General features: G+C 37.4%; 1 protein-coding gene across 20 annotated transcripts in view; it reads left to right on the top strand.

Moving 5' to 3' along the window:
• CDC42BPA (CDC42 binding protein kinase alpha) overlaps positions 1–19,789 on the top strand; it is a 414,118-nt gene that overhangs the window by 205,675 nt on the left and 188,654 nt on the right. The gene's annotated exons all lie outside the window — the stretch shown is intronic.

Here is a 19,789-nt window from a genome sequence, read left to right as displayed (position 1 = left end):
CCTACAAGCTTGGCATACCTTAGAAAATTCAGGGAATATCTCCTGCAGGCAATCAAGTCATTTTGTTCCAAGCCCAATGCTTGGAGCAAATTTGACTAATTAAGCCAGGAAAAAGAGGAACATTCTGCTGTATTTATAGACAGACTGGCTGAGATGGTTGAATCCATCATTGGTCTGAATCAAGACTCATTAGAATCAGTGGCTCATGTAAGGAGACAATTCCTGAGAGGTTGTAACTCTCATCTTAAAAATTTCTTCAGGAATTATTTCCCAAAATATGATAGCATTATGATCAATGAACTGAGAGATGCAGCCACTTATTTGTTTGACAGAAATAGGGAACAAGAATAGGAAAAACGAGAATTGAAACAAAGACTACAAAATACAGAGGAATCGCTTAAGCAAAAAGAGATTGAACAAATCAAAAACAGGAAAACAATTAAAATATATTCTAGACCCTCATTCCAACAACAGAGAGGTCAAAAAGAGACCAGAAAAAAATTTTATGCCATAGAGTGGGTCACTTGGTGAAAGATTGCTATCTCAAAAGGAAATATGAGCAAAATAATAAAAGCAACAAAACACAGGGAAGAACATATTATGGATCAAAATCAAGCCATTGCTGTGAACACTGTAATCTTAAAGAGTCAGAAACCCCAGAGCTTTACAGCATGAAACTGGCTATAAAGACAGGGGCTAAGCCTAAATATTCAGAGGTTTTGACCAAGGGAAGACATTCGTTATGAAGCCAGGATTTTATAATACTTGAAAATCAGAAAAGGCATTGAAGAAAGGAATGGCAGAGTGTGAAACTTAATAAGGGATTGCAGGATTGAAACATAATAATACAAAGGGAAAAGAAATTTATGATGAAGAATCAAATCAAAACTTAAGTGAAAAACAGAGAAAAGTAAAGAAGAAAGACCAAGAGATCAAATATATGATAGCACAGGTGCAAGTTCATATTGGAGACTTATATTTTTAAAAGGTGCATAGTAACTAGTCAAATGAAAAGCAAAGAACATATCAAATATTTAGAAAACTTCTTTGAGTGCAGATTAGGTTCAGGGATTGAAAAGGAAATTAAGAGAATTCATGAAAATTTATATAAACAAAATCATAAATTGATGAAAGAAACAGAGAAAAAATGTTTCGATTCCCTGAAACTAGATAACCATATAAATGCACAGACTAAGGTTACTAGTGTAGTTGTATCTTTAGGAGCTAGAAGCAGGGCAAATAATCTCACAGATATGGATAAAACCCCACCTGGACCAATTAGAAATTCAAAAATCTGTTTGGTACAGACTTCCTTAGAGGAAATATCTAACTTGAATCCAGAAACTGAAATTTTTCACCCTATGCAAAACAACTTAGAAAATTCAAATATAAAGAGTAATGGAGCTGAAAATACAGTTAATATTGATAACCATATTCAACATATTGGAAGTGTAACATTGGTTACATTTGAAAACAAAAATGGAATGCAGGGCTCAACAACTGCCATGATGGCCAAGGGTTAAAGAAACTTCCATGAAGCATTCTGAATGGAATGGGGAGGTCTGACCAAGTCAAAGTATATGAACTAATAGATAGCTGTGGTTTGAATTTATATTCCAAAGAAGAGGAAGACAATACAAAATCAAGTATAAATGAAGATCAATCAGGAAATGAATTAAGCCAAAAAAATTTACTCGGTACAACCATACAATTAGCAGAGGATGGAAGTACAGTGCATAATGACAACATAACAATTCAATATCCACAGAAAAACCAGAACCATATGTATGGATCAAGGTGGGGAAGAAACAATACAAAGCTCTCATGGATACTGGTGCTTCAAAATTGGTCCTAATGACATTCCCAGTGGATACAACTATAAGGGGGTATGGTTTCAATGACTGGAGCTACTGGGGAAATACAGCAAGTCCCAGAGCTCAAAAGCACAATGGTTAAGCTATTTGGTCATATATGTTCACCATTGATCATACATTTCTCCTAATTCCTGGATGTCCAGATAACCTTTTAAGATGGGATTTTTAATGTAAAATCAGGGCAACCCTGCAATGTGAACAATCTGGGGATATATAACTGCATCTACCCAAACATTCCTTAAAGCGTTATCCATTGATATATCTGGAGCAATTGTAGCAAAAGCCTGAACAGATACAAAACATTAATATCCTTGTATGACCTACCAGATCATATACCACAAGGGGTTTTTGCTAACCATCAGGATGATGTGGGTAGAATAACATCTGCTGCACCAGTTTATATAGAAGTCAGGGATGGTGTACCTAAGATACTGCAATGCAAACTTAGCAACGAAGCTATTGAGGACATAACATCAATTATTAACAGCTTGCTAGAACAAGGTATTTTAGGACCTGCAGTATCTGAATTCAGTAGTCCAATTTTGGCTATTAAGAAAAACAAGCTAAATACAGACAGGACACAATCTTGGCGATTTGTGGAGGATCTAAGGGCAGTAAACAACTTTATGAAAAAGACATACACAGGGACACCTCCAAATAGTATTATCACACAGATTCCACCAGATGCCTAGTGGTACACAGTGATAGATCTAAGCAGTGCATATTTCACTATACCATTGCACCTTGTCTCCCAAAACATTTTTGCTTTCCAATGGGGACAAAATAAGCTCTGCTGGATGAGGCTTGTCCAGGGATGTTGTAAATCATCTTCTATATTCTGCCAACTACTTTAGAGAGATCTAGCAACTATCAGTTTCAAGCACAGCAAATTGTTGCACTATGTGGAAAATTTACTTTTAGCATCATCAGATCCAAAGATGTGCTTGGAGGATTGAAAAAGGCTACTGATAGAGCTTTATAAGAGAGGACACAAGGTCTCTAGGAAGAAAATTTAGCGGGTACTTCCAAAAGTAGAATATCTTGGATTTATCTTCGAAGAGGGCACGAGGAAAATTTCAAGTAAAAGGATAGCTGACATATAGAAGGTAGGCATCCCTAGAACCAAGAAACAACTCAGCATATTCCTAGGGGTTGCTGGTTTCTCATGACAGTATATCATAGGGTATTCTCATATTTCAAAGTGTTTGACCGACTTAAGAAAGAATGAGGTTAAGGAAACGTTACAACTAACTAAGGAATATCTCCATGCTTTGTCAAAGTTGAAACAAGCCATTCTAACAATTCCAGCTTTAGGGATACCAAACTACAAAAAAGGAATTCCACTTACATGTACATGAAGCTAAGGGCATTGCTTCAGGGTAGGGCAATATTTAAGGTTGAAATTAAGACCTCTTGCATTTTACAGTTCTATCCTAGACCTGGTGGCACAAGGAATGGTACATTGCCTGAGAAGCATTGCTGCTCTCATGGTAAAGAAAGCAAATGATATTGTACCGGGATGCAAGCTACATGTGTATTCTGCACATCAAATTGAAAAATTATTATGATCGCAATATGCATGCTTTTACAAATGCAAGGCTGTCTCAGTATGAAATCATTTTGCTGGGTAATGACAGCATAACCATTCATAGATGTGCACCGTTGAATCCAGCTATTCTGATCCCATATTTGTCAATGGGTAGAGAACCACTGCATGATTGTAACCAAGTGGTAGAAATGATGTATAAGCCTAGAGAAGATCTCAAAGACACACCTCTTAGTGATCCTGATATGGAGTTATACACTGATGGATCCTCATATATCTATAAAGGAAACAGGGTCACAGGGGCAGCTGTACTAAATAATGACAAAAAGCTTTGGCATGCATCATTATCAAGTCATGTCAGTGCCCAGGGTGCTTAATTAAAAGCTTTGCTTCGAGCCCTGGAAATGGCAAAAGGCAAAAGTGGGAATATTTTCACTGATTCCCCTTACCTTTTTTCCGTGGTTCATGTTACAGATTTTATTTGGAAAAACAGATATGATAACAGCTGGAAAATCAATCGCATATAGCGAAATTATACGTAGTCTGATAAAAGCTGTCAAATTACCAAAAGAGTTAGCCATGATCCATTGCAAGGTACATACTCATGGCAAGGACAGGATATCACTTGGGAACCAAAAAGAAGATATAACAGAAAAATAAGCAGCAAGATTTGGGTCCCTACCATGTGTTGAATCTTTCCCTGGTGGAAAAGCACGATCTTACCGAACCTTACCATGGGGATGAGGTTCATTCATGGAAAAAACACCTAGGGGCTATATTAGTTAAAAGCTTCTGGGTATCTCAAGGAGGAAAACCGATTCTCTTCTGAAAATTATATCAACATCTATGCAATGTGATTCATTCCAAAGACCATTATGGAGTACAATCCATTCTAGATGTGGTACAGAGGTTCTGGACGGCTCCGGGGATTTCAACAAATGGTATCAGAATTTCTCAGGCATATGACATGTAGGAAATCTAATCAAGGTCATTTTAAGAACATAGCATTGAGAGGCAGACCTCTAAGTTGTATGCCTTTCCAATGTTTACAAATAGACTACATAAACATGCCTAATGACAAAGGATTCAAATATGCATTGGTTATTGTGGATAGACTAATAAGATGGGTTGAGGCTTATCCAGCTAGGAAAAATGACACAGCCACAGTAGTGAGATCTTTACTGAAAGACATAATTCCTAGGTATGGCATTCCTGATACCATAGACACGGAAAGAGGGACCTATTTCACTTCTCAGATTCTGCAGGAAGTATATAAGAACTTGGGTATTAAAAACGGTTTTCATGATGTATGTAGGCCACAGAGTTGAGACCAAGTTGAACATGAATAAAGAATTGGAAACATTAATAGGAAAAGTATGTTCGAAACCCATTTGAAATGGACAGATGTTATTCTGCTAGCATTGTTTCAACTAAGAACAAGACCCAGAGGTGACTTACACATATTCCTATTCAAGATGTTATATGGTCAACCTTTATGACGTGGCAGGACTGCAAAACCATCATATTTATCTATGCTAAAAGGAGATTTTCAACTTCATCACTACCTAGTTGAAATATAAAATAGGTTCGAAGAACTAAGGAAGCTAGGATTGTTAGTGCAACAGGTACCATTAGATTTCTCATTACATAATATAAAACCAGGAGATAAAGTATATGTGAAAAGTTTTAATAGAGAGACATTTACAGAACCAAGATGGATAGGCCCTCTAGACATAATTATGGTTACTCCCACATCTGTCAAAGTCTCGGGGAAAGATCCATGGTATCATGCCTTGCATGTAAAACAACACTATTCCCATAATATTACCAGTATTGTAAGGGGGAAAAGAGATTAATTTTAAAAGGGTTGGACTGGATTATTTAAGAGTGTGGCCACCAGGAATTTAATTTATTACAAAGAGATTTATTTACAATTTATTTAAAAAATGTAGAAAGAATGATGAAAATCAGAGAGTGGATGAGATAAGATATCCAAGTCTCTCAAGAGGTAAGTCTCTCCTGAGGTTAGCTTACTCAGAAAATCCAGCAGTTAAGAGTCAGCTTTTCACTCACCACGTGTCAGTTCAAAGGAAGAGGTTTTAGGACAGCCTCACCAGGAAACAGGGTCTCGGGTCTAGTCAGCACATTTTTCACCAGTCTCCACTTTAAAGTATGAATAACTGCCATTCGAACCCCCTCAGGAAGTTGTCACTCCCTTTTAAAGACACTTTCTCTTACATCACTTCCTGTGTCTTCCCCTAATTCTACATCTACCAATCACAGTTGAACTCCAAAATCTCCAATCATATACCCATTTCAACCACATGATCAATTGTATGTTTTTTTCTGCTGTGTTTATACTCCCACAGTTATTCCTCTGGATTTAGATAGCATTCTTTCTCATAAGTCCCTTTAGATTGTTTTTTTTTTTAATTTGAATTAGTTTATTTAGTCAAATTATAACATTATTCCTTGGTTAAAATAAACACATTATTTCCCTCCCTCCCCTCCCCCCACACGTCCCTCAGCCCACATACAATTTCATTGGTATTGCTTGTGTCCTTGATCAGAACCCATTTCCATATTGTTGATGTTTGCACTAGGATGTTCATTTAGAGTCTACATCCCCAACCATGTCCCTTCGATCCATGTATCCAAGCAGTTGTTTTCCTTTGGTGTTTTTACTCTCATAGTGTTTCCTCTGAATGTGGATAGTGGTTTTTTCCTAGATTCCTTCTAGTTGTTCAGGATCACTGCATTACCACTAAGGGAGAAGTCCATTACATTCGATTATACCACAGTGTATCAGTTTCTGTGTACAATGTTTTCCTGGTTCTGCTCCTCTCACTCTGCATCACTTCCTGGAGGTTGTTCCAGTCTCCATGGAATTCCTCCACTTTATTATTCCTTTCAGCACAATAATATTCCATCACCAGCATATACCACAATTTGTTCAGCCATTCCCTAATTGAAGGGCATCCCCTCATTTTCCTATTTTTTGTCACCACAAAGAGTGCAGCTATGAATATTTTTGTACCTTGAGATTTTTTTTGATCATTGCACTAATATTAGTAGCAAAGCCTATTGCATTTTATCTTTCCTCAGTGTTTCACTTTTTGTGTATAATGTTCTCATGGTTCTGCTCATTTCACTCTGCATCAATTCTTTGAGGTCTTTCCAGTTCATATAGAAATCCTTCAGTTCATCATTCCTTATAGCACAATAGTATTCCATCACCATCATATACCGCAATTTGTTCAGCCATTCCCCAATTGAGGGTTTCCCGCTTGTTTTCCTTTTTTTTTTTTGCCACCACAAAGCATGCCTATAAATATTATTGTACAAACATTTTTCTTTATTATCTCTTGTGGATACAAACCCATCAGTGTCATAAATGGATCAAAGCCCTTTGGGCTTTAAATGGATCTTTAAAGCCCTTTGGGCATAATTCCAAACTGCCTTCCAGAATGATTGGATTAATTCACACCTTCACCAGCAGAGTATTAGTGTCCCGATTTTGCCACATCTCCTCGCCAACATTTATTATTTTCCATTGCTGTGATATTGACCAATCTGCTAGGTGTGAAACAGTAGCTCAGAGTTGTTTTGATTTGCATTTCTCTAATCAGGAGGGTTTTAGAATGATTTTTCATGTGATTATTGATAGTTTTTTAATGTGGTTTTAAAACTTTTTAAAAGTCATCTGATTGATCTTGTGGGCAAGCTGTGTTTTACTTTGAGCTTTTTCTTGAAGATATTTTCAAGTTATTCTCTTCTGGGCCTATGTCTTGGGCATCTTTGGCATCTTAATTGTTATTTGCCTTTTTTTTAAAAAAAATTTTTCTTATTCTTAAAGCCTTATTTTCCAGATTGGAACTTTATGTCAGGATTAGGCTCTGTGTAATTCTGCTTCTCATTGGCAGCCCTGCTGCTATATTCCTATAGTACTTAGTGGTGTGTTCTTTAAGATCACTGGGGTTGCAGACTTTTCACAGAGCCCCTATTTGGTATCAAGATCTCAGTCTGCTGCTTTCCTGGATTTCTGGGATTAAAATCCTGTTCTTAAAGTACAGAAGTGACTGTATTACCTAATCAAACTCCTGTCACTTCCAGGACCAAGTTTAAAAACCTCTTTGTAATGGTCAGAACTTGTCATAACCTATACCTCTCAGACCCCACCTTTTTGATTGATTCTTCTTCGAGGGTGACCATTCTAAAAAAGAAATTTTTATCTACTGACCAAGAATTTTCTGTGGCTCTCGTCTATGTCTGAAATGCTTTCCCTCATTAATGCTGCCTCCTGACTTTCTTCAACTCTTACCTAAAGTTCCACATTTGGCAGGAATCTTTTTTTTTAAACATTATTTTATTTGGTCCTTTCCAAACATTATTCATTGGCGACAAAGATCATTTTCTTCTCCTCACTCCCCCCCCCCCCCCCACCTCTCCCCTAGACGATGCGGGATTCCACTGGGTATCACATGTGTTCTTGATTCAAACCCATTTCCATGTTGTTGGTATTCGCATTAGAGTGTTATTTAGAGTCTCTCCTCAGACATGTCCCCTCAACCCCTGTAGTAAAGCAGTTGCTTTTCCTCAGTGTTTTAACTCCCACAGTTTGTTCTCCGCGTGTGGATAGTGTTTTTTCTCCTAGATCCCTGCAGATTTTTCAGGGACATTGCACTGACACTAATGGAGAATTCCATTACGTTCGATTGTACCACAGTGTATCAGACTCTGTGTACAATGTTTTCCTAGTTCTGCTCCTTTCCCTCTGCATCACTTCCTGGAGGTTGTTCCATTCTCCATGGAATTCCTCCACTTTGTTATCCTTTTAGCACAATAGTATTCCATCACAAACATATACCACAATTTATTCAGCCATTCTCCAATTGAAGGTCATCCCCTCATTTTCAAATTTTTGGCCACCACAAAGAGTGCAGCTATGAATATTCTTGTACAAGTCTTTTTCCTTATTATCTCTTTGGGGTACAAACCCAGCAGTGCTATGGCTGGAACAAAGAGAAGACAGTCTTTTATCTCCCTTTGGGCATAGTTCCAAATTGCCCTACAGAATGGTTGGATCAATTTACAACCCCACCAGCAATGAATTAGTGTTCCCATTTTGCCACATCCCCTCCAGCATTCATTACTTTCCTTTGCTGTCATTTTGGCCAATCTGCTAGGTGTGAGGTGATACCTCAGAGTTGTTTTGATTTGTATTTCTCTGATTATAAGAGATTAAGAACACTTTTTCATGTGCTTATTAATAGTTTAGATTTCTTTATCTGAAAACTGCCTATTCATGTCCCTTGCCCATTTATCAATTGGAGAATGGCTTGATTTTTTATTCAATTTATTTAGCTCTTTTGTAAATTTGAGTAATTAAACCTTTGTCAGAGGTTTTTATGAAGATTGTTTCCCAATTTGTTGCTTCCCTTCTCATTTTAGTTATGTTGGTTTTGTTTGTACAAAATCTTTTTAATTTGATGTAGTCAAAATTATTTATTTTACATTTTGTGACTCTTTCTAAGTTTAGCTTGGTTTTAAAGTCTTTCCCTTCCCAAAGGTCTGACATGTATACTATTCTGTGTTTGCCTAATTTACTTATAGTTTCCTTCTTTATGTTCAAGTCATTCACCCATTCTGAGTTTATCTTGGTGTAGGGTGTGAGGTGTTGATCCAAATCTAATCTCTCCCACACCATCTTCCAATTTTCCCAGCAGTTTTTATCGAATAGTGGATTTTTGTCCCAAAACCTGGGATCTTTGGGTTTATCATACACTGTCTTACTGAGGTTACTTACCCCAAGTCTATTCCACTGATCCTCCTTTCTGTCTCTTAGCCAGTACCAAATTGTTTTGATGACCTCTGCTTTGTAATATAGTTTGAGATCTGGGATGGCAAGGCTCACTTCCTTTATATTATTTTTCCCAAGATTTCTCTGGATATCCTTGATCCTTTGTTCTTCCAAAAACTTTGTTATGGTTTTTTCTAAATTAGTAAAGAAATTTTTTGGAAGTTCAATTGGTATGGCAATAAATAGATAAATAAGTTTGGGTAGGATGTTGATTTTTATTATATTGGCACGTCCTAACCATGAGCAGTTAATGTTTTTCCAATTGCTCAAGTCTAGTTTTAGTTGTGTGGAGAGTGTTTTGTAGTTGTGTTCATATAGTTCCTGTGTTTGTCTCGGAGATAGATTCCTAAGTATTTTATTTTGTCTAAGGTAATTTTGAATGGGATTTCTCTTTCTAGTTCTTGCTGCTGAGCTGTGTTGGAAATATATAGAAATACTGATGACTTATGCGAGTTTATTTTGTATCCTGTAACTTTGCTAAAGTTGTTGATTATTTCGATTAGCTTTTTGGTTGAATCTCTAGGATTCTTTAATTAGATCATCATGTCATCCACAAAGAGTGATAACTTGGTCTCCTCCTTGCCTATTTTGATGCCTTCAATTTCCTTTTTTTCTCTAATTGCTACTGCTAGTGTTTCTAGTATGATACCAAATAATAGAGGTGATAATGGGCATCGTTGTTTCACTCCTGATCTTATTGGGAATGCATCTAGTTTGTCCCCATTGCAGATGATATTAGCTGATGGTTTTAAATATATACTGTTTATTATTTTTAGGAATGACCCTTCTGTTCCTATGCTTTCTAGTGTTTTTAGTAGGAATGGATGTTGTATTTTATCAAAGGCTTTTTCTGCATCTATTGAGATAATCATGTGGTTCTTGTTGGTTTGCTTGTTGATGTGGTCAATTATGTGGATAGTTTTCCTAATGTTGAACCTGCCCTGCATCCCTGGTATAAATCCAACTTGATCATGGTGGATGACCCTTCTGATCACTTGCTGGAGTCTTTTTGCTAGTATCCTATTTAAGATTTTTGCATCTATATTCATTAGGGAGATTGGTCTATAATTTTCTTTCTCTGTTTTTGGCCTGCCAGGCTTTGGAATCAGTACCATGTTTGTGTCATAAAAGGAGTTTGGTAGAATTCCCTCTTTGCTTATTATGTCAAATAGTTTGTATAGTATTAGGATTAACTGTTCTCTTTATGTTTGGTAGAATTTACTTGTGAATCCTTCGGGCCCTTGGGATTTTTTCTTAGGAAGTTCTTTGATGGCCTGTTGGATTTCTTTTTCTGATATGGGATTATTTAAGAAAACTATTTCTTCTTCTGTTAGTCTTGGCAATTTATAGTTTTGTAAATATTCATCCATATCACCTAGGTTGGTATGTTTATTTCCATATAGTTGGGCAAAGTAGTTTTTAATTATTGCCTTAATTTCCTCTTCATTGGAGGTGAGATCCCCCTTTTCATCCTTGATGCTGTTAATTTGCCTGTCTTCTTTCCTTTTTTTAATTAGATTAACCAGTACTTTGTCTATTTTGTCTGTTTTTTCAATGTATCAGCTTCTAATCTTGTTTATTAGCTCAATAGTTCTGTCACTTTCGATTTTATTAATTTCTCCCTTAATTTTTAGGATCTCTAGTATGGTTTTCTTCTGGGGGTTTTTAATGTGTTCATTCTCAAGTTTTTTGATTTGCATTTCCAATTCCTTGATCTCTGTCCTCCCTAATTTGTTAATATATGCACTCAGGGATATGAATTTTCCTCTATGTACTGCCTTGGCTGCATCCCATAAGGTTTGAAAGGATGTTTCGCAGTTGTCATTTTCTTCAACGAAATTATTAATTGTTTCTATGATTTCTTCTCTAACTATCCAATTTTGGAGTATCATGTTATTTAATTTCCAATTAATTTTTGATTTGGCTCTCCATGTACCCTTGCCGATTAATATTTTTATTGCCTTGTGATCTGAAAAGGCTGCAGTTATTATTTCTGCTTTTCTGCATTTGAGTGCCATGTTTCTATGACCTAGTGTATGATCTATTTTTGTGAATGTGCCATGTGGTGCTGAAAAGAAGGTGTATTCTTTTTTGCCCCTATTTATTTTTCTCTATATGTCTAGTAACTCTAATTTTTCTAAGATTTTATTCACCTCTTTTACCTCTTTCCTGTTTATTTTTTCATTTGATTTGTCTAAATTTGATAGTGGTTGGTTCAAGTCTCCCACTAATATGGTTTTACTTTCTATTTCCTCCTTCAATTCTCCTAGTTTCTCTATTAAAAATTTGGATGCTATACCATTTGGTGCATACATGTTGATTAGTGATATTTCCTCATTGTCTATACTCCCTTTTAGCAGAATATATTTACCTTCCCTATCCCTTTTTATCAGGTCTATTTGTGCTTTGGCTTTGTCAGATATCATGATTGCAACTGCTGCCTTCTTTCTATCAGTTGAGGCCCAAAAGGTCTTACTCCAACCTTTAATTCTAACCTTGTGAGTGTCAACCTGCCTCATATGTGTTTCTTGAAGACAACAAATGGTAGGGTTTTGGGTTCTAATCCAATCTGCTATTTGTCTACGTTTTATGGGTGAGTTCATCCCATTCATATTCAAAGTTATGATTGTCATTTGTGGATTCGCTGACATTTTGATATCTTCCCCTAGTTCTGACCTTTCTTCTTTAGCTTTCTCCTTTTGAACCAGTGATTTACTTTAGGTCAGTCCCCCTAGTCCCCTCCCTTGAGATGCTTCCCTTTCTAGCCCCTCCCTTTTTATGCTCCCTTCCCCTCCCCCCTCTCCTTCCCTCCCTTTTTATACTCCTTCCCCCATCCCCCTCCTTAATTTTCCTTTCTTTCTTGCCCTAATGGATATGATAGAATTCAGGATCCCACTGGATCTAGAGGTTCTTCCCTCTCAGATTTGATTTCACTGAGAGTAAGGTTTAAGTAATTCCACTTCACGCTCTCTTCCTCTCCTTCTCATATGAGAGTTCTTCCCTTCCCCTTCCCATGTGTATCTTTATATGGGAAAGATTATTCTATTGAGTCCCCCCCTATTTCTTGAAGTTTATCTTAGTATTATCGATGGTTCCCCCCTTCCCTTTTCCTTTCTTTGCCCCCACTTTCCCCAAATCTTCTTAATGCCCCAATCTTTCCCTATGCATGTTTCTTCTAACTACTCTTATGATGATACAATTTATGAGAGTTACACAAAACATTTTCCCCACATATTAATATATATAATTTGATGTAAATGTAGTCCTTATAGAAGAGAGTTTGACTAAAAAATAAAGATAAGATTTATCTCCTTTTCCCTTTCTTTCATATTTACCTTTTCATGTTTCTCTTGCTTTCTGTGCTTGAATATGGAACTTTCCACAGAGCTCTGGTCTTTTCTTAGCAAATGCTTGGAAATCTTCTATTTTGTTGAATGCCCATACTTTCCCCTGGAAGTATATAGTCAGTTTTGCTGGGTAGTTGATTCTTGGTTGGAGACCCAGCTCTCTTGCCTTTCTAAATATCGTGTTCCATGCTTTGCGGTCTCTTAGTGTGTTAGCCGCTAAGTCGTGTGTGATCCTTATGGGAGCCCCCTTATATCTGAAGCTCCTCTTCTTGGCTTCTTGTAGGATTTTCTCTTTTTCTTGGAAGCTCTTGAATTTGGCAATTACATTCCTAGGGGTTGTCTTTTGGGGATTTAGTATAGAGGGTGTTCTATGAATCCTTTCTATTTCTATTTTGCCCCCTTGCTCCAGAACTTGAGGGCAATTTTCTTTTATTATCTCCTGTAGAATAATATCGAGTTTATTGTTTATCTCTGGTTTTTCTGGGAGACCAATAATTCGGAGGTTTTCTCTTCTCCCTCTGTTTTCGAGATCTGTGACCTTCTCAGTGAGATATTTTATGTTTTCTTCTAATTCATTAATTTTTTGGCTTTGCTTTATTGATTCTTGCTGTTTTATCATCTCGCTTTCTTCGAGTTGCTTAATTCTGGTCGTTAGGGACTGGTTTTGCTTTTCAGCTTTCTCTGCCCTTCTATTGGATGTTTCCAGCTCTTTTTCCAATTGAGCAGTCTTATCTGTCAGACTGCTGATCTCTTTCTCCCATTTTTCTTTCCAGGTTTCCATCATTTGGATAATTTCCAGTTTGAGATCTTCCAGAGCTTGTTGATAGTTTCCATTTTGGGAGGCATGTTCTGATTTTTTTTGGATTTCCTCCTCATTCTCCTCTTTTCCTTGGGTACTTCCACCATAAAAGTTTTCAATAGTCACTTTTTCCCTTTCTTCCTGGAGGCTTGATTTTGAGCTATGTGAGCCATCCCTTTGGTGGTTTTATTCCCCTTTCCTTTTTGGTCTGGGGTCTGGGTGATATGGGCGGTTTTTCTTTGAATTTAGGTTACTTCAGACTAGTTCTTCCTAGCCTCCGAGATTTCTTAGAGCTCTGGGTCCCTGATCACAGCCACACTGCCCAGGTGTTCAGCTCCGCCCAGATAATCAGCGCGTGGTCCACCCCTGGTGTTTAGCTCCGCAGAGATGTTTAGCGCAGGTGCCCCAAGTACAGCTCCGCTGATCCCTGTAATCAGTGCCGGATTCTCCAGTGAAACCGCCCTGCGTTGTTTTTTCCTAGCAGTCCCCACATCCCAAGGACCCTGGAGTTCCCCCCCCCCAGACAGAGATGTTCCCCACTCACTCGCTGTCCCGGTGAGTGCTCAGGTAGCTCACTCTAGTTTGTTGGGGGAGGTGGGGTGTGGGAAGGGCGGCTCAGTTCACTTTTCTGTGCAAGCTTTCCCTCCTTCTTATTATAGTGTGGAAATGTTCAAGCCCCACATACCTTTGCCTCTGTGGAGTACTGGGGTGTCCTTCTGTTCCTCCAAAGGTGATTTTTATGCTCCTTTGATGTAGTCTATTTCATTCGGTTCCAGGGAGAGGAAGCGTGTGGCGTCTAGATTGCAGCCATGATTACCCCCTTTCTAGTGTTTTTAATAGGAATGGGTGTTGTATTTTATCAAAGACTTTTTCTGCGTCTATTGAGGTAATCATGTGGTTCTTGTTGGTTTGCTTGTTGATATGGTCAATTATGTGGATGGTTTTCCTAATATTGAACCAGTCCTGCATTTCTGGTATAAATCCTACTTGACCATGGTGGATGACCCTTCTGAGCACTTACTGAAGTCTTTTTGCTAGTATCCTATTTAAGATTTTTGCATCTATATTCATTAGGGAGATTGGCCTATAGTTTTCTTTCTCTGTTTTTGACCTGCCTGGTTTTGGAATCAGTACCATGTTTGTGTCATAAAAGGAGTTTGGTAGAACTCCCTCTTTGCTTATTATGTCAAATAGTTTGTATAGTTTTGGGGTTAACTGTTCTCTGAATGTTTGATAGAATTCACTGGTGAATCCATCAGGCCCTGGGGATTTTTTCTTAGGAAGTTTTTTGATGGCCTGTTGAATTTCATTTTCTGATATGGGATTATTTAAGAATTCTATTTCTTCTTCTGTTAGTCTAGGCAGTTTGTATTTTTGTATATATTCATCCATATCACTTAAATTGGTATATTTATTGCCACATAATTGGGCAAAGTAATTTTTAATGATTGCCTTAATTTCCTCTTCATCAGAGGTGACATCCCCCTTTTCATCTTTGATGCTGTTAATTTGCTTTTCTTCCTTTTTTTAATTAGATTGATCAGTACTTTGTCTATTTTGTTTGTTTTTTCAACGTACCAGCTTCTTGTCTTATTTATTAAATCAATCTTTCTATCACTTTTGATTTTAATTATTTCTCCCTTAATTTTTAGGATTTGTTGTTTGGTTTTCTGCTGGGGGTTTTTAATTTGGTCACTTTTGAGTTTTTTTTTTTATTTGCACTTCCAATTGATTGATCTCCACTCTCCCTCGTTTGTTAATATATGCACTCAGGGATATGAATTTGCCTCTGATTACCGTGTTGGCTGCATCCCAAAAGGTTTGAAAGGATGTCTCACCATTGTCATTTTCCTTGATGAAATCATTAATTGTTTCTATGATTTCTTCTCTAACTAAACGATTTTGGAGTATCATATTGTTTAGTTTCTGTGTGAACTCTTTTAATGCACATTTCCCCTCTTTTTCTAGAATCTCTGGGCAGTTTTCTTTGAAGATATCATGTATTATATCATCAAGATTACTCTTTATTTCTGACTTTTCTGGTAGACCAATGATTCTCAGATTGTCTCTTCTTCCTCTATTTTCCAGTCTGTCATCTTGTTAGTGAGATATTTTATGTTGTCTTCTAAATCTTTAGTCTTTTGACTTTGCTTTATTAATTCTTGCTCTTTTGCAAGATTATTGTCTTCCAGTTGCCTGATTCTGACCTTTAAAGACAGGTTTTCCTTTTCAGTTTGGTCTTACCTGGTTTTTGAGGTTTCGAGCTGTTTCTGCATTTGCATATTTTGGTCTCTCATATTGCTGAGTTTTTTTTTTGGCATTATTTCTCATTTTTACTGCCAGAAGGATTCCATCTTTTTTATAATTTCTGATTTAAATTCTTCAAGAGTTTGTGGAGAATTTCCATTTCCTTTGGAAGGTTTTGGAGCATTTGTTTGTGTTTTCTTTTCTATCTCCTCTGTATTTTTTTTTTTTTTGCTCCATAAAATGTGTCCAAAGTCTTCTTGCTTTTATTGGTGTTTGGAGGCTTTTGCACTTCTGTACTGTTTGCCATCTCTATCTGGGTGAGGAGAACTGGCTTTTAGTGTATCTGTCTGATGGTCCCAGGCTTTAGCCTCAGGGAAATTGTCTGTTCTCCACAGCTGCTCTGTCTTCCCGGGGAAGCCCAGGGTCTGCCCTTCCATGTCTGTCAGCATTTCAGATGTTACTGCTTCCTGTTCCCTCCAGTTGCTTCTCAGCTGCCTTACTTCCTCCTCTGAGCCTGGCACAGCATTATCCGCAAGGTACCTCAGTGCCTTTTCCGGCCCTGAGGTTTCTGTCCTTTCAGAAGACCCTGCACTCTAAGGGGGGAGGGGTCCTGGCCTCCCTGAGCTCATTTAGCTGGGTTGGTCTGGATGTGCCCCGAAGCAAAAACTTCCAGTGCTTCCCTGCTGTCTATGTTGGATGCCTGGAGACTGGCCCAGGTTACTCTCAAGGTAAGCCCTTTGGAGCAACCCCTTTGCTGGCCCCGAGGTTTCTGTAATTTCAGAAGACCCTGCACTCTAAGGGGGTAGGGGTCCTGGCCTCCCTGAGCTCTGAGGGCTTCTGATGGGATTAGGTTCAGCTGGGTTGGACTGGATGTGCCCTGAAGCAAAAACCTCTGGCGAGACTCAGATGTAGCACCCCTCTCCCAGCCGTCTCCATCTGTTTCCCTGCCATATGTGTTGGAAGCCCCGAAGACTGGCTTAGGTTACTTTCAAGGGGCACCCTTCAGAATAGTCGGCTCTGAGGCCCTTTTGCCGGCCCTGAGATTACTGCTGCTGCCGCAGGCTTAGCGCTCTGGGTTGGGGGGGGAGGGTTCCTGTCCCTTTCCTTCTGCCTTCACCTTATACCTGAGTGATTGAGGATTCCGGCTTTTGGGAGGTGTACCTTTTAATCCGAGTCCAGAAGGAGGGTTCCCCGGCTCTGTCCTGTTGTTAAGTTTGAATTTCTGTCCCCTAGGAACATTCAGTTTTTGATCAGTAAAGAAGCTTTTTCAGTGATCTGAACTTTTGCTGCCTCTAAGCCGCCATCTTGACTAGAAGTCCACTGCAAGAATCTTAATGCTTTTCCTCTGAGCTTAAAACCTTTTTCCCCTCTTTCAGAATAAATGAGTATGGCTTAAACAAATTTAATCTTTTTATTTAAAAAAAAAGTTGGGTAAAAATAGCTTATAGTTTTATAGCTCTCTGGGTTTAATACCAAATTGGTCTCAAAAATGGTTAGATGAGTTCACTATTCCACCAACAGTATATTAATATTCCCACTTTTTCATATCTCCTCCAACATTTGTCATTTTGTGCAATCTATTAGGTAAGAGATGATACCTCTGGATTGCTTTTGTTTGCATTTCTCTAATCAGTAATGATTTAGAGCATTTTTATACACCTACCTATGGCTTTTAATTCTTCCTCCAAAACCTGTTCATATCTTTTGCCCATTTATTAACAAATTGTAGTATATGATTGTGATGGAATACTACTGCACTGTAAGAAACAATAAAATTATTTTTAAAAAAACCTTTTAAAGAACTATATGAGATAATGAACATTGAAATGAATAGAACCAAGAGATTATATACATAGTTACAGATTTAATTGAAGAATAACTTGTGAATGTTCACCTCCAGAGAATAAACTGAGAAATGGAAACACGTAAGCCATAATCTATATATTTTGCCAGATGATGCCTTCTGTAGTGTGAGATGAGGGAGAGGCTGAATAAAATAAATAAATAGAATATACTTTTTTTTGAAGCAAGATTCAATGTGATTTTTTAAAAATTTAAATTAATTTAGTCAATTTAGAACAGTATTCCTTGGTTAAAAGAATTATATTATTTTCCTCCCTCCCCTCCCACCACCTTTCCTGCAGCCAATGTGCAATTTCATTGGGTATTACATGTATCCTTGATCATAGCCTATTTCCATGTTGTTGGTGTTTGCATTAGGATGTTCCTTTAGAGTCTATATGCCCAATCATACCCCCATAAACCCATGTGATGAAGCAGTTGTTTTTCTTCTGTGTTTCTACTCCCACAGTTTTTTCTCTGGATGTAGATAGTGTTCTTTCTCATAAGTCCTTCAGAATTGTCCTGGGTCATTGCATTGCTGCTAATAAAGAAGTCAGTTATGTTTGATTGTGACACAGTTTATCAGTCTCTGTGTACAATGTTCTCCTGGTTTTGCTCCGTTCTCTCTACATCACTTCCTGGAGGTTGTTCCAGTTCACATGGAATTCCTCCAGTTCATTATTTCTTTCAGCACAATAGTATTCCATTACCAACAGATACCACTATTTGTTCAGCCATTCTCTAATTGAAGGGCATCCCCTCATTTTCCAATTTTTTGCCATCACAAAGAGCACAACTATAAATATTTTGGTACATCTTTTTCCCTATGATCTCTTTGGGGTACAAACCCAGCAGTGCTTTTGCTGGATCAAAGGGCAGATAGTCTTTTATCTCCCTTTGGGCATAGTTCCAAATTGCCCTCCACAATGGCTGGATCAATTCACAACTCCACCAGCAATGCATTAATGTCCCGACTTTGCCATATCCCCTCCAGCATTCATTACTTTCCATTGCTGTCATTTTAGCCAATTTGCTAGGTGTGAAGTGATACCTTAGAGTTGTTTTGATTTGTATTTATCTGATTATAAGAGATTTAGAACACTTTGTCATGTGCTTATTAATAGTTTTGATTTCTTTAACTGAAAAATTGCCTATTCATGTCCCTTGCCCATTTATCAACTGGAGAATGGCTTAATTTTTTGTACAATTGATTTAGCTCTTTATAAATTTGAGTAATTAGACCTTTGTCAGAGGTTTTTGTTATTAAGATTGTTCCCCAATTTGTTGCTTCCCTTCTAATTTTGGTTGTATTGGTTTTGTTTGTACAAAAAGTTTTTAATTTGATGTAATCAAAATGATTTATTTTACATTTTGTGATTTTTTTTTCTAGCTTTTGCTTGTTTTAAAGTCTTTCCTTTCCCAAAGATCTCACATGTATACTATTCTGTGTTCACCTAATTTGCTTATAGTTTCCTTCTTTATATTCAGGTCATTCATCCATTCTTAATTTATCTTGGTGTAGGGTATGAGATGTTGATCTAAACCTAATCTCTCCCATGCTGTCTTCCAATTTTCCCAGCAGTTTTTATCTAATAGTGGATTTTGGTTCCAAAAGCTGGGATCTTTGGGCTTATTATAGACTGTCTTGCTGAGGTTACTTACCTCAAGTCTATGGAACATACTTTTAAAAAAGCTAATGATATGAAAATGTATACCTTTTTTTATCATTGTACTTTTAAGGCACCTTTGTGTAAAGCTTTGTGTTTTAAAGTATGAGATTTGACTTGTAGATACTTTGAGTTTAATGAAATCCTGCCATAATGTCTAACTCACTACTGAGAATTTCACTTACTATATACTTCATAATTTCCTCTGAAATTCCAAATCTAGTTCTTCCCTATAATTTGTGACAATGACATATAACTTAGAAAATATGGTAATTTGGTCATGTAGCAAGAGTAGAAGAGAATTAAGAGAGTTATAACTCAAGATGGTGTGTTGGTATTCATGAAAATGTAAAGAAAAATATTCTGTTCATTAAGTAGATCCCTTAAGAACAATTTATGCGAAGGAGAGATGAACAAGAGCTGCATGGGGTGGGAAAAAATGAATTAGTTGCCATCAGTCTTGTTGGAAGGAGAGAAATCATGGAGTCAACTGTTGTTACACTCAACCAAAACTTTCATTTACTTTGGAAAGTTGTTGTGACAATGGCAAAGGAAAATAACCATCCTGAGGAAATGAACTAATAGAGTTATATAGTTGACATGGATA

This window comes from Monodelphis domestica, chromosome 2, assembly GCF_027887165.1.
Source record: "Monodelphis domestica isolate mMonDom1 chromosome 2, mMonDom1.pri, whole genome shotgun sequence".
Taxonomy (NCBI): Eukaryota; Metazoa; Chordata; class Mammalia; order Didelphimorphia; family Didelphidae; genus Monodelphis; species Monodelphis domestica.
The sequence above is the reverse complement of the archived record's forward strand: the minus strand, read 5'-3'. Positions and strand labels throughout refer to the sequence as shown.